This window comes from Heptranchias perlo, chromosome 29, assembly GCF_035084215.1.
Source record: "Heptranchias perlo isolate sHepPer1 chromosome 29, sHepPer1.hap1, whole genome shotgun sequence".
Classification (NCBI taxonomy): domain Eukaryota; kingdom Metazoa; phylum Chordata; class Chondrichthyes; order Hexanchiformes; family Hexanchidae; genus Heptranchias; species Heptranchias perlo.
The window spans coordinates 27,427,987-27,442,822 of NC_090353.1; positions in this window are offsets into that span (position 1 = coordinate 27,427,987).

Genomic DNA, 14,836 nt, shown 5'->3' on the forward strand with positions numbered 1-14,836 from the left:
TACAATTGGGACTTGGTAGCTTGGTTGCTATAGCATTCAGTTGTTACAAATATATAGTGGCCCAGAATTTGCTGTCGCAGGGCAACGAACGTTGGCCGTCATTAGTTAGACTTGCCATTGTCCGTTCAATCTCAATGATATTTTACACCACAAGTTGCTGGAAGTGCAAGATGGAAATGTCACAGCGAGGGAAACAGGACACCTCTGAGTGAACAGGGCAAACAATTGTCTATCTTTTAACCAATCAGATTGAAGGATTGTGAAATTAACAGCGCAATGACTAAGAAGGAAGTGTAAATTAGAGTGGGTGAATTCAATGTCAAATCAGGTACAGAAAGAGAAATAAAGAGAGGGAAAGAAAGATTGGATTAAGAGAGAGAGAAAAATGAGACAGAAAGGAAAAATTTAAAAAGTGTAATTTTAAAAAAAATATCTCCAACAACAATTAAAACCTGAAGGAATGAGACTCCACACTTGTTATGGTTCATTTTCAGTGCCAGAGAGGTTGACTGGCAGTAATTAACACTTATCACATCGTTAAAAGGGTACTTAGACTTAAAATGACTTGACTTAACTTTCTGTGGCGAGTTTAATTCATATCTACTGCGCAAATGCAGGAACTTCACGCCGTTCGATGCATTTCAGTAGTGAGGCAGACAGCAAGATGCTGTTTTCGCAAAGCTAACGGCAGAACGGCACATCTCGGACAGCAACCTTTGGATTTCCGCGTTTGACTGCACATCTGCCCTCGCCTGAAGTTGGTATAGCATTTGTGCGTAAATAACAGCGAGCGCCATTAGCCCCACCATTATTTTGACAGCAAATTCAGGGCCATTGCACTGAATTTAAGATTGAGAAACACTCAGTGACAGGAAAAGTTCAGCACTAATGATGAGCTTCTGTGAGCAAGGACACATAACTCCCACTGGGTACCAAGCGTCCCTCATTTATTTGTAACCCATATTGGGGGAGAACAGCAATGTAACACCATGGTCCTGCCTTCTACGTAACACCTATTGAGGATTCCAAGAGACTGGCTGGTTTAACAATTCTTAGTGTAGCAAATCACGTCAGAAAGTTTTGAAATAATCCAAATCGTCATTGTTATAATCAAGAGAACAAACGTTTGCATTGCATAACTAGATATTCAAATTGTTATTTCATCATTTCCTCCAACTCTTTGTAAGAATGGGAACATATTTTGTAGATCCTGTCCCTCAGATTGCTCATACAGTGTCCAACTCAAACTGCTTGTTACTATCTGTTTTCTAACAAAGGTAATTAATTTGCATCACAGTGATTACAGTGACTTTGTAAACTGCTAAAACCAATTCCCCTTATACATAAACTTTATGAATATAGCAGCTAATTACGCTTTAATGCCATACTGGCTTTAGTAAATACTTTCAGTGCACCTGGTTCCTAAGACATAAGTTAAAAGATGCAGCACTTAGGTGCATGTGGAGAAACATAAAATAACAAGTCACAAGTGATCAGCTGTGTTATTTTTAGTTGGAGCTACTGAACCTTATATTAGCACATTATAGTTTTTTCATGACAATGAGCTTGTTTTGCTTCTTATACTAAGGAATTATAGTCTAGAAATTATATTATGCATATAAACAACAACAGCAATTTGCATTTATACAGCATCTTTAACAAGGTAAAAGGTCCCAAGGTGCTTAACTGAGGCGTCAGACAATCAACACTGAGCCTAAGAGAGCGATATTAGGAAGGGTGACCAAAAGATTGATCAAAGAGGTGGGTTTTAAGGAGGAGAGGAAGATGGAGAGATAGAAGGGATTAGGGTGGGAAATCCAGAAAATGAGACCTACATGTCTGAAGGAAAGCTGCCAATGGTGAGCCAAAGGGAGGAGGAAATGACAAGAGGCCAAGTCAGATAAAAGGAGAATATAAAGGAATGCACCTGCATTTATAAAACACCTCTGGACATCCCAAACCGAGTTTTTTTTATTCATTCATGGGATGTGGGCATCGCTGGCGAGGCCAGCATTTATTGCCCATCCCTAATTGCCCTTGAGAAGGCGGTGGTGAGCCGCCTTCTTGAACCGCTGCAGTCCGTGTGGTGAAGGTTCTCCCACAGTGCTGTTAGGAAGGGAGTTCCAGGATTTTGACCCAGCGACGATGAAGGAACGATGATATGTTTCCAAGTCGGGATAGTGTGTGACTTGGAGCGGAACGAGCAGGTGGTGTTGTTCCCATGTGCCTGCTGCTCTTGAGTTACAGTCAATAAAGTACTTTTGAACTGTAGTCGCTGTTATATTGAAGGAAAATATGGCAGCCAATTTTTGCACATGATAGTCCCGCAAACAGCAATGAGATACATGACAAGATACACAGTTTTAGTGATGTTAGTTGAGGGATAAATATTGGCCAGGACAAATCCCCTGCTCTTTTTCAAATAGTGCCATGAGATCTTTTACGTCCATCTGAGTGGACGAACAGGGCTTAGTTTAACATCCCATCCGAAAGACGACACCTCTGACAATGTAGTACTGCACTGAAGTAACAGCCTCGATTATATGCTCATGTCTCTGGAGTGGGACTTGAACGCACAACCTTCTGACTCAGAGATAAGAGTGCTGCAACTGAGCCAAGGGTAAAAATTTTTAGCGGTGTTGTAGGGCTGGAGGAGGTTACAGAGATAAGGAGGGGTGAGGCTGTGAAGGGAATGAATCACAGAGACAAGAATTTTAAACTTGAGGCATTGGGAGACTGGTAGCCAATGCAGAATGGGTATGATGGACGAGAAGGAATAGTGCAGGATTCGGGCAGCAGAGTTTTGGATGAGCGGCACTTTATCAAGGGGGAGGATGAGAGCTGAGCAAATGGAGCATTGGAGGTGATAAAGGCATTTATGAGAATGCAACACATCTTTATGAAATTACTTTGTAATTTTAATGGTGTTAATCTGTTTATTTAAGCACAAACCAATTCTTTCTACATCAATGTTGCACTGCAAAATTTCTAGGCTTGTAATACTATTCCAATACTACTAAAATACACATCAGTTTACACTCTAATAAAATGGATATCTTAAATAGCCATTTTGGGAACACCAAGCAGAACAGCCCCATACAGTGGTAGGAACCAAGCTCTTGGCTACAATTATCTACACAAGAAATTCCTGAAAAAAAACTAATCAAATCAATACAGCTGTTCATTTATTAACATTAATATTTCAGTAATTTCAACTTAAATTATAAAATATTGCCTTTTTTTTAACCTAGGGTCAGTTCCACACCACAGCTCCTTCCTATACTAAGTAGAGTATTGACAGTCTACTTTAATTCACACTGTAGTAGTAAGTTAATACTAATTTGAGCTGAATAAAAAAAATTGTTAAAGATGTTGCAGGGACACCAAACTTAATGATTCGGCTGTGAGGAATGAAGCAAAATTTCTCTAGACTATCGCCTAAAGAAATAGTAAGTTGAAGGTATTGCTGCTTTTCAGTGCGGGAGACAGTTGACCTTTGACCCTCTGTTGAGATATAATAATGAATTTTTGAGATAATTTATGCATTAAGCAATGTAAACTTCCTGTTTTCTCAAATGGTTTCTTACGAGCTCTTGACAAAACACTTGTATAAATGCTCAGAATCTTTTATCAGTAGTATATTTGAGTCAAAAATCTCTGAGCTTGGAAACTGGGCCCACTATTTGTAATTGGGTTCAGTATATGTTTTTTTCAGGAGAAGATTTCCAATTTTTATATATAGTGGAGTCAAAAGTAGTAAATAAGTTTACATATTGTTTCCAAAACAATGTTTCGCATGCCTGTAGCAGGTGCACATATATCAACTGGCAGTTTTAATGTGAGGCAAGATAAATCAAGTTTCAGATTTAAATCAAACACATGTATAAACCCTTCTCTTACAATGTGCTGGGCAAATGATATCCTAGAACATAGTAAGGCAAACTGGTGTGAGTAGAGTTACATTTTCTGACAACACAACATAAGTAACAGTGGGTAGGAAAAGTTACATTTATTATACAACAGTGGGCAATTTTAACACGCACTAGATTTACCTACAAGACAACAAAGTTTCAGGTGAAATCTGCAGTAGTTTAAAAGCCTTGTAGGTAGCCATATATATCCCAACAAGAATTTTCAACAGCTATTCTCATAGCCAGCCTTTCACATGAAGACAGAGTCCCCCCAATTATATGAATCTACCAGCAGAAGTATATCTATGTGCCAGAAGATATGCAAACCCCTCCTTGGGTCCACTTTTAATGGATTTGTTTAAGATTCTCTCTGATCGTATCAATACAGTCTTATTCACCAATTCAAAATGGAGCCCATGCCTTGTAGAAAAAAATCCCATTACAGTTATGGATTGTAACATATAAATTAAATAGCACAATTAAAGAGCGCCTCTGGAATTAAAGATTATTTCATTTTACTACTCATTTTTAAAAAAAATTATCTACTTTTATCTTGAAAAATGCTGAATTGCTACTCCAGGCCTCAGAAAGAGTCAATCATGTTAATTTCCTTGATCTGAAATCTAAATGTTCCAGCAAGAATAATTCAATTGTTCAACATTATGGAATTCCAAATTATTTTTAAAAAAATGAGTAGTGCAATTAAATAATCTTAAATTCCAGAGAAGTTCTTTAATTCTGCTATTTAATTTATAATTCCATAAAAATTCCGTTAATATAAAATTATTTTAACGTTCTACCAAATGAGTATTACATTCTCAGTGTATTCTCATTTATACAATTGTACTTTAGTGCGGCAGCCAAAATTATTTTTATTGTCAAACATATCACCAGGATTTCTCATGATCTTCTTGCAAATGCGATATTCAGGTTATCGATCTGTAATAATGTGTGTGGATCATGCTAACTGTTTCTCTGTCTATTCTGCTCATGTGGGGAAGGCTGTGTCCACTGAAATGTGCTACCCAGCCTACTAAGCTCCCAATATGGCGGGCAGGAAGTGCCTGCAAATTTCCAGCCAGAAGTGCGCCACCCGCCATATTGGTGAAGGAAAAAAGTAGGCTTCCAGGGCCCAGACCTGAAACAGGTGCTGGCCCTGTGCATATGCAAATAAGGGGCCCAATGCCTATGTGAGACTTCACTTCAAGATTGGTTCTCCCTGAGGCAACTGCACTCAGTAAATCCAGACTTCGGGACCCCCTGCTACCTACAAGGCAAGTTTTTCAAAGTTGTGTGGAGGTGGGAGGAGCAGGAGTGAGCCCAGCTTTGGTTTCCTCTTCGCCAACTGGCTGTTTGCGCTGAAATGAAGCCTGGACTCAATACCGGGAGCTCCTCAGACCTCACCATTCAGGCCCATGCACCAAAAAATGCATGGACCTGAATTTCTACCCCTAAGTTTCTAGCTTTGACTGTTCAGTAAAGTAATTGTCCATTTGTTTGTCTGCTCTGACAGCTATCTAAATACTGCCAATCAGACACCTGGGACTGATGGTCATGTACTGGGCAAAATCCCCCAGTATAAATATTTGCTTTCATACCGGTAAATCTACTTAAGCATCCAGTACAAATATGCATGCAGGACTGTGTAGCCTAAATCCACCCCTATATCTGTGGCTAATGCTTATAGTGTTTGCATATCCTAGTGTGTACCAGTTTAGCTGGATAATATATTGATTTGACGTGATCTTAGTGTAGGAGTGACACCTCAAAATGAGTAAATATGTCATATTGAAATATGTTAAGGTTAGCAGAATAGGCTGCTGTGCCTACCTCTATGTATTAGCTAAACTCATTGGCAACCTGATGGTAACAGATTTAAACATACCGAGAGAGAGAGATAGGTTTGTGTTTGTGTGTGTGTGTGTGTGTGTGTGTGTGTGTGTGAAGTCTTAAGAACAGGAAAAACCCATTAGGACTATCTATTTCTGAAAGAATAACCCACCTCGTTCCTCAATCCCTTTGCTTGCCTCTTCTCCTGAAGCCATTTATACTGTCTACTTGATCAAAACACTTCAAAACACTTTATGCAATGAATTACAGTCATTGTTGTTTTGTAGGCCAATACAGGAACCATCTGCACTAGCAATATCCCACAATGTGCATAGAAATAAATAGAGGTTACAACATGGAAACAGGCCATTCGGCCCAAACAGTCCGTGTTGGTGATAACCCTCCACGTGAGTAAATAGTTCAAATCACATTTACTCAACCTGTTTCCAAATCCCTCCAACCCCTTTTCCTTCATCCACCAAGTGTATTTACAACCCTTTCCCATAACGAACAGTTTGTCTGGTTCCACTTTGGCAATTCCCTCCGGAACCTCAAAAACTACAATTCAATTACCTTGTAGCTTCAGCTTGCCTAAAGAAAACATGCCTTACTTTCTTCACCCTTTCTCATAACTTAAATTCCTACTCAAAAATGATCTTTGGTGTTCGATTCTGAGCTCTCTTCAGGTTACCAGGAAGCCATGCTGGGAAAGAAATTATACACTAGGAACAGTGGGACCTTGCATTGTTTGATCAGAAAACGTAGAGAGCCATAGATGACCCGAGGAGTAAGCTACACAAAAAGAAAGCTGCTGCTGTGATTATGTTCAAAAAGGTAGTTTAGAGATGAACTTACAGAGGTTTTTACAAGCTTTAAAGGAATGCATAAATGCTCCCAGAATATTAAAATAAGCTCTGCAACAAGAGGATATGGATTCAAGTTTGGATGGGAGAAGGTGAATGCACACTTAATATATAACTTCTTCATGCAGAGAATGGTAATCATTCGGAAGCAGTGCAACTGGAAGGTTGCTAACTTTGGGGGAACAAGATATATATATTGATTCATTGGTATATATTTTTAAATGAATCAAGTGTTTATGTGAATGTATATAGATAAATACAGAGTATTAATATCATATATATAAACACTGCAGCTTTGAAAATCTACAAGCCATAATTCCAGCGTTTATGCCAGGATCGCACCCAAAGGTGTCCTCCATCACTGACCCTGCCGGAGTATGCGGGGTAATGTACAAAACCATTCATCAGATCCATGGGCTAAAGCTTCCAACGTGTACTTGCACAATACCACACTGAGGGCTTAAGGGATATAAGGCCCCAGCTAAACTTACAAGATGTGACAAATGGCTAACTACAATTTTTGTTCTGTGCCATGATTTCCTAGCAACATATTTTACCCCAATATATGTGCTAACTTGATAAATCATCTGAACTCCTGAGAAATAAAGGTCTTGAAATTATAGGAGACATCGAAGGAGGAAGGTATCTTGGCAACAGAAAATAAGTACTTTGAAGAAATGCAAATAGGTGTTTAACATACAGACCGAGCTGGATAAATTAGACACAAAGCAAAAACAAAATGGAGTCGATACAGCCATTGATGCACTAATTGGGAAAATTGTAATTGCAAATATAATAGCTCCACAGTAAGTATATGTTGCCAAATTATGCTCAAGATTCATTCACTAAACCTATTGAATATATTTTCATATCTTGTAAACCCAGAACTGTTTACATATGCAGTAAATAGACTTTGTGCCTGCATCAACTAGTTACACTTTCAACTAAGAGCACAAACTAATCACATCTCTCCAGTACACACTTAAAAGGATCTTTTCAAGTACAAAGTTTTTATCCTATGTTTAAGAAGCTTTTTGGCACTTTAACTGTATGTACAGTTGCCCCCTCCGATCTCCATCATTCTGTATTTATAGGGGTGCATTTTGCGATTTAGTGCTCCCAAATGGACTGAATCGATGGAAAATTCTGCAGGCCATAAATGGTCATGCTGATCTCCACACCCAAAATTCTAAATATGTGTTTCTGTTGCACAAAGCCCGATGCCAGGATGGTTAAACCTTAGAGAATCTGAGTGGTGCAATGGATTAGATACTAGCCTTTGGCCTCCATGACCTGGGTTCAAACGCCTACCCCAGACTTGTAGGATGAAAGTATCTGCTAGTTGTAAGGATCCTAAATGAAATAAACTTGGGCAGTCCCTACAGGGGTCCACAGGTATAATCTATCACTAATCTATTTAGGCCATTGGAATTAAAAGTGGAGGAAGTGTTTTTATGATCCTGGGCTGGAACACATCCACTGTGGCTCAGTCAAGATCATAGCTCACTAGAATATCAGAAATATTTCACACATATACTTCTTTGATCTACAATTGTTTCCAATGAGAAGCGCTTCTGCAAGATTAAAGTAATTACTTGTACAACAAACAGCCAACTCCATTAACACGTATAGAGAGGCTTTCCAAAACTACCTGGAGGGCCAGTAAGGGATAGTTAAGCTAAGGCTGTCCTACATAGATTGCGACATTGATTAATTGGCTGGTGATACATGCTACATGCTAAATGCTTCTTGCTCTTAGGTTCATTGTTTTCCTCGGATCTTATGTCTGTGAGTAATCAACAGCTTGACTGGCTTCTTTTTGACATGCTTCGGGCAGAGCCAGAGGATAAAAACTGCCAATTTCCCAGCATGCTCTGCGAAAACAATTTTGTGGCTTGTGCCTCTCTTAAAAGAATCTTGTTTTTAAGCTATTTAACATAGTCCACAGAGAAGGCCTTTGAAAAATTTTCTTCAGCAAAAAGAACAAAAAAAATCTGGCTGTTTCTAATTCTTTGGTTCTTTAACTAAGGAACCTAAGCTTTAATTTTTAAACAGCTAAATAATGTGATTATCATTCTAAGTATTGTAATCTTCCACCTGAATCTTCTAAATTCAATGTTGTGTGTCAGAAATAGCTGATTTGTTTATACCAACTTGTACGGCTGGCTAGGGTTAGGGTTAGGGTTGTGTAAAATCATTACCAAACAATGTCCTAAATTCCCAGTCACACAAAATTTTACACTTTGTTACACAGGCTGAAAATTTACTGAGTTAGCTCAGGAAAGCTGGGGTCCAGCTAACAAACTATTTTCTTTATTTGTTAATGCGTAATAGGAGATGTGATAATTTTATTAGTTTGGTCGGGATATTGGCTAGTGTTGTTTTTGACGCATGTGACTAGTAATCTAAACTAATAGGCCTGAAGCATGGGGATCCAGTAATGAAACAAAGTATATGTCAATGAATGGAAATGCTGATTTAATAGCTTGATGAATGTTGTACCAATTTTATTTTACCCATCCAATTTTATTCCTCTCTAGGGCATGCCTTCTTACTAGGCAATGATTCCAGAGGTGCCAGCTGTCCTCCATTACCTCACACGTCTGAGCCTCTACAGCTGGTATCGCTAAGCTATTTCATTATTCCTCCAATTCTGACCTCTTGCGCATCCCGGATTTCCATTCCATTGGTGGCCGTGCCTTCAGTTGCCTAGGCCCTAAGTTCTGAAATTCCCTCCCTAAACCTCACCACCTCTCCTCCTCTAAGAAACTCCTTAAAACCTACCTCTTTGACAAAGCTTTTGGTCACCTGACCTAATATCTCTTTATGTCGTTGGTGTCAAATTTCGATTGATAACGCTCCCTGTGAATCTCCCAGTGACTGCCACGTTGCCTCAGATCAGCTAATTCAGCACAGATCAAGAACTCAGCCTTGGACCATTCTGCTCTGTATGTCTCAGCAGTATGGTGGACAGAAAATCTACTAACTAAGTTATGAAGGTAGCCTGTAAGAAAGGATATATTTGTATTCTTATAGCTCCTTATTATGTCCCAAACGACTTCCTAACTAATGGATTACTTTTTGTTATATGTAGGCAAACAAGGCAACCAATTTGCATATAATGGGGTCCCATAAACAGTAAGTGAATGAATATCTAGGTAATTTGTTGGCTGAGAGAGATATGCTGACCAGGACACCTGCTTTTCTTCAAATAGTACTGTTTGATTTAATATTTCATCTGAAAGAGAGCACGTCCAGGAGATATAAAAGATTGAGGGGTGATCTGATCGAGGTCTTTAAAATGTTTAAAGGATTTGATAGAGTAGATACTGAGAAATTATTTCTTCTGGTGAGAGAAATCAAGAACAAGGGAACATAATCTTAAAATTAGAGCTAGACCATTCAGGAGCGAAATCAGGAAGCACTTTTCCACACAAAGTGTAGTAGAAATCTGGAACTCACACCTCCAAAAGGCAGTGGATGCTGGAACAATTGGAGCTTCCAAGACTGAGATCGATAGATTTTTGTTAAGTAAGGGTATCAAGGGTTATGGAGCAAAGGCGGAAAAAGGAGTTGAGGTACAGATCTACCATGATCTAATCGAATGGCAGAGCACGCCCAAGGGGATGAATGGCCTACTCCTGTTCCTAATGTTCTTATGTTCCTAGATTAACCTAGAGTAAATGTTCAAGGCTGTAATGAGGCTTAAATCTACAACCAGAGGTAAGAGTGCTACCAGCTAAGCCAAACTGCAGCAACTTTCCACAGTTTGAATTGAAAATGGCTTTCTGTAAACAAGAAGCAGTGTTGGAGAGGTGCTCTCAAAAGTGTAGATTTGGTACAACTCCAAATTTTTCAAGATCTTATTCTGTAATTTAGTCATCACATTTTTGTCCCCTTTCAAATTCCATTCATTAATGGCCAGACATACATAATTAGATACAATGCAGCAAACAGGCTCCACTGCTGTGACTAAGCAAGCCACACTACTCACAGCAGCTACGAGGATATTTGAACAATAACATCAATTATACATTGCACACAAACACCGTGATGTCCATAAAGCTACATTGCACATGCCCTCTAAGCCTAACTTGTCAGTTTTTGATAATAGTTTGAAGCAGTCTGCAAACAGAAAATGTGATTATCACTCTGCTATTCATCTTGAATAGTGCATGGTTTGATCTAGGGCACTACAAAAATATAGATCTCTAGAAAACAGGGGATGACAAAATAATTAACACTGAATTAACTAAGAACGAATTGGCAAAATGTTCATTTTAACATCCTTCATTATTTGTTTCTCCTCTTGCTCGTGGCCCTGTAAACTATCCTTTTTAAACACACCTTTAGTTTCATGGCATTATGCTGTGGATTACGCTACTTCACAAGATTACAAGATAGATACAGATGAGGAAAGCCATTTGGCCCATCTTAACTCACCCTACATAGTCCCCATGACAGCATCCAACTGTTTCTTAAATGATTCTGGGGAGTCACTTCAACTACCCTATCCGGAATCATTAATGGAGTACTAATCACTCTTTGTGTATAGACAACTTCCTAACCTCAGCCCTAAATTTGTCTTTCACCTATTTAAACTGTGTCCCCTTGTCCTACTATCATGGTTTAGATTGAAGATTTATCTTTCCAATACTATTTACCATTTATATGCCAATATATATAAGGTCACCCCCTTTTAAGGCTAAAAAGCTCAAATTTCTCCAGTTTATCATCATAATTCAATTCTCCTATTCCAGTGACCCACCTCCAAGGCTTGAATATCTTCCTGGTGTCAGAATTGGACACAATACCGAAGATGTGGTCTGACAAGTGCCCTAAATTGTATTCTACTATTTTCATTTCATAGTTCATCATTCCATTTGATTTGTTGATTCCTGTTTTGCAGTGTTTGGACATGTTAAGCATAGATTCCTTTAGATCTCTTTCAACTTCACCCTCAGCTATTTCAACGCCTTTCAGCATTTTTGATGTCCGTTTGTTTTTTCTCATGCAATACTTTACGCTTGTCCACACTAAACTTCATCTGCCATTGTTCCATCAATTTATATATTTTAGTGAACTCATTCTGTAGATCCCTGATAGCTTCCGGTGATTCAGCTGCTTTCTTCCCCCCAATCTCGAATCAACTACAAGCAGTTGGTATTGAGATTCTGAATATAGAGTCATTAATGAGAGACAGAAACAGGAGGGGTTCCAACGCCAAAACCTGTGGCACTCCACCCAGTACTTCTCCCCATCCCGACATCAATCCCCTAAAAAATACCCACTGCTTCTTATCCTTCAGCCAGTTTCTTATCCATTCTCAGGCTTTACTTTGTGAGTCCTCACTGCTTTAAGTTTACTAGTTGTCTTTTACATCACAACGTAAGGCTTTCCACATTCTCACTTGGGATGTCACTTAGGAATTCATATTTCCACTGTAACTATCAATCAAATGTATTGTGCATAACAACAAATCACTCTTACATAGAATGTACAGCACAGAAACAGGCCATTCGGCCCAACAGGTCCATGCTGGTGTTTATGCTCTACATGAGCCTCATGAGTTGCATCATTTTAGGAGGAAATATCTGTCAAAGGAAACGCAACACAGTCAATTAAAAGTTAAAGACATTGGCAACGGGATGCAAGGTAATGTTAGATCACTGCAGCTGGAAAGCTAATAAAAATATATTCATGAACAACAGCTGGCTGTTAGAAAGAATATATAGTGCATTAGAAATAATTAGGGAATAACACTGAATTGAAATTAAAATATATATATGAAAGATATGGTTGAATAGTATTAATGTGTCAAAAACTGGAATGATTGGCAGGCTTCCAACCTAACCTTTGCCTTGCATACTCATCATTAATGGCAGTGTTATTTGTGTTTCTACTATATTTTTTAATGACAGAATTGTACTTTAAGGGACTGATTCCCGATCTCCTGCTCCCGGGATGGAGCAATGCTCGGAGGGAGCACTGGTTGGGAGGTCATGATCCAGCCCCTGATTTTCCATCCAATTAAATTAATTTCCCGACCACTGCTCCCAGGATGCATCATGTCCGGCTCAGAACGTCCCCTCTGGGAAAGTGTTTATTGTTGTTTAGCAATATAACTTTATACTCTGTTAACTCCGTGGTTTATAGCAGGCATGAACTCACTTAGATTAAGGTAATCTTTGTGATGTTTCGATGTGTGCTCCCTGCTTACAAGGCCCGAGTGGCAGCCCAGGGTGTCACAAAATGTATCTTACAAAATAATTTTTAAAAAGCAAACCGCTTGTGTTTACCAATACAGAAATTAAAATGTTTAATATCCTGGACACTGCATACATGAGAGAGAAGGGAATAGGGATATGGGGCAAGGTGGAAAGAAGTAATTAGAGTGGGAGGAGGTTCATGTGGAGCATAAACACCAACATATACCAGTTGGGCTGAATGGCCTGTTTCTAAGCTGTAGATTTGATGCAAATCTGTGTAAATGCTTTTAATTTCCAAATGTCATGCTGTTAAATATTTGGAGCATACATTACAGCTGTTCCAGCTATAGTTTTTATTTGCTGGATAAGCATCTCCAGCCAAGTATACTTACCAACTGACCCACTGGGAAAGTTCAGGAGATGCCCATCTGGCATCTCCAGTAAAATATTGGACAAACGCATTTCACACAAATACATTAAGAGCCCAAATGTTAATAGCATGCAGTGTAATTTCTCGGCTTTACTATCTAGGTGAAAACTTAAAGAATGATGAACTTGGGTGGGATAATGGGAAACTGCTGCCATTATACTCTAGCACAAATCAACACCTTCAGGGCAAGAGGGAGGAAATTTGGAAAAAAAGACAAACAACCTCTTAATTTCTGATGAAAGGTCATCGACCTGAAATGGTAACTCTGTTTCTCTCTCCACAGATGCTGCCTGACCTGCTGAGCGTTTCCAGCATTTTCTGTTTTTATTTCAGATTTCCAGAACCCGCAGTATTTTGCTTTTGTTTTCTCTTAATCTCTGGCCTAAGTTCCAATAAGAAAATCAACATCACTCAATGTGCCTTTAGCCAATGATCCAACTCTTATAAAGAGACTTCAAACCTTCTTAAGCTTTTGATTAGACTAACATAAATGTAATTAAAATTGCATATGCAGGTCATGGCATTTTGTTTTTGCAAGTTTTATGTTTTATAATAGAGCTCAAAGATAGAAAATTCTGTAGGCTTTACTTTTTGATGGGCTTTCAATAGCACTGCTCCAACAGAGATACTTGCTTTGTAAATTCTACATTTACTTGTGAGGCAACACCATTCTTCATTTTCTTTTTAAGAACCTCTGCAGTTCATGGAGCTATTCGTATGCACCAGACAATGATTTAAACTCATTCATCAAAAATAAAAATCAATCAGAGTTGACACTAGCCTTAGCAGGCAAGGGACCTCCTCACTGTGCTTGCTATATGGGAAGCTAAGTATACAGATTCCCCTGCAGCGAATAATTGATCCATTCATCTTTCTGTCTGTCTATCCATTATTCTTCCGAACATCAGTTTACCCATCCCTTCATCCATCCTTCTTCCAGTTTGTCGGTACATATATTAAGATCTGTCATTCAAATTCACATGACTAAGGAACTGTAATGGTACTGGTTGACAGGTACCTATTTCATTATCAATACTGGGAATGCAGTAAAGACTTTGAATGTGCATTTTTTGTCACGCATATGTTATCGCGGGAAGTACTGACTGCAGACAACAATAACAAAATGATCATAGGTCTTGAAGCTACATTAATCAAGAGAGTTTTATTTAACAAAACATTATTATCTTTTAAACATGTTTACGAATTCCAGCTTTTAGTCTATTTATTTTTTATGATTTTCAGCGTTCATTTTTGCCAATTTTTGGCTGCACTAACACCAAGTTTTATTGGTGCTTTCCATTTCTCATTCATTAAAAAACATAACATCACATACAAACAATAATGGACAGGATTGTTTTTTCATCCCTAGTCAGGCAGTTTCAGCATTACCTAACAGAAAGACTGAATACTTCCTCAGTACCTCTGTTGAGGTGAGTATAATATTTTATTTTAGAGACAGCATTGTTACAATTTTACAATTAAACAGATAAACTTTTGAGGAGGTTTTTGAAGGCTGAGAGTAAGGTTGTGAGGTGAAATGGTTTTCAAAAAGAATTCTAGAGGGCGAGGGTGTAATACCTGAGGGATTGGACC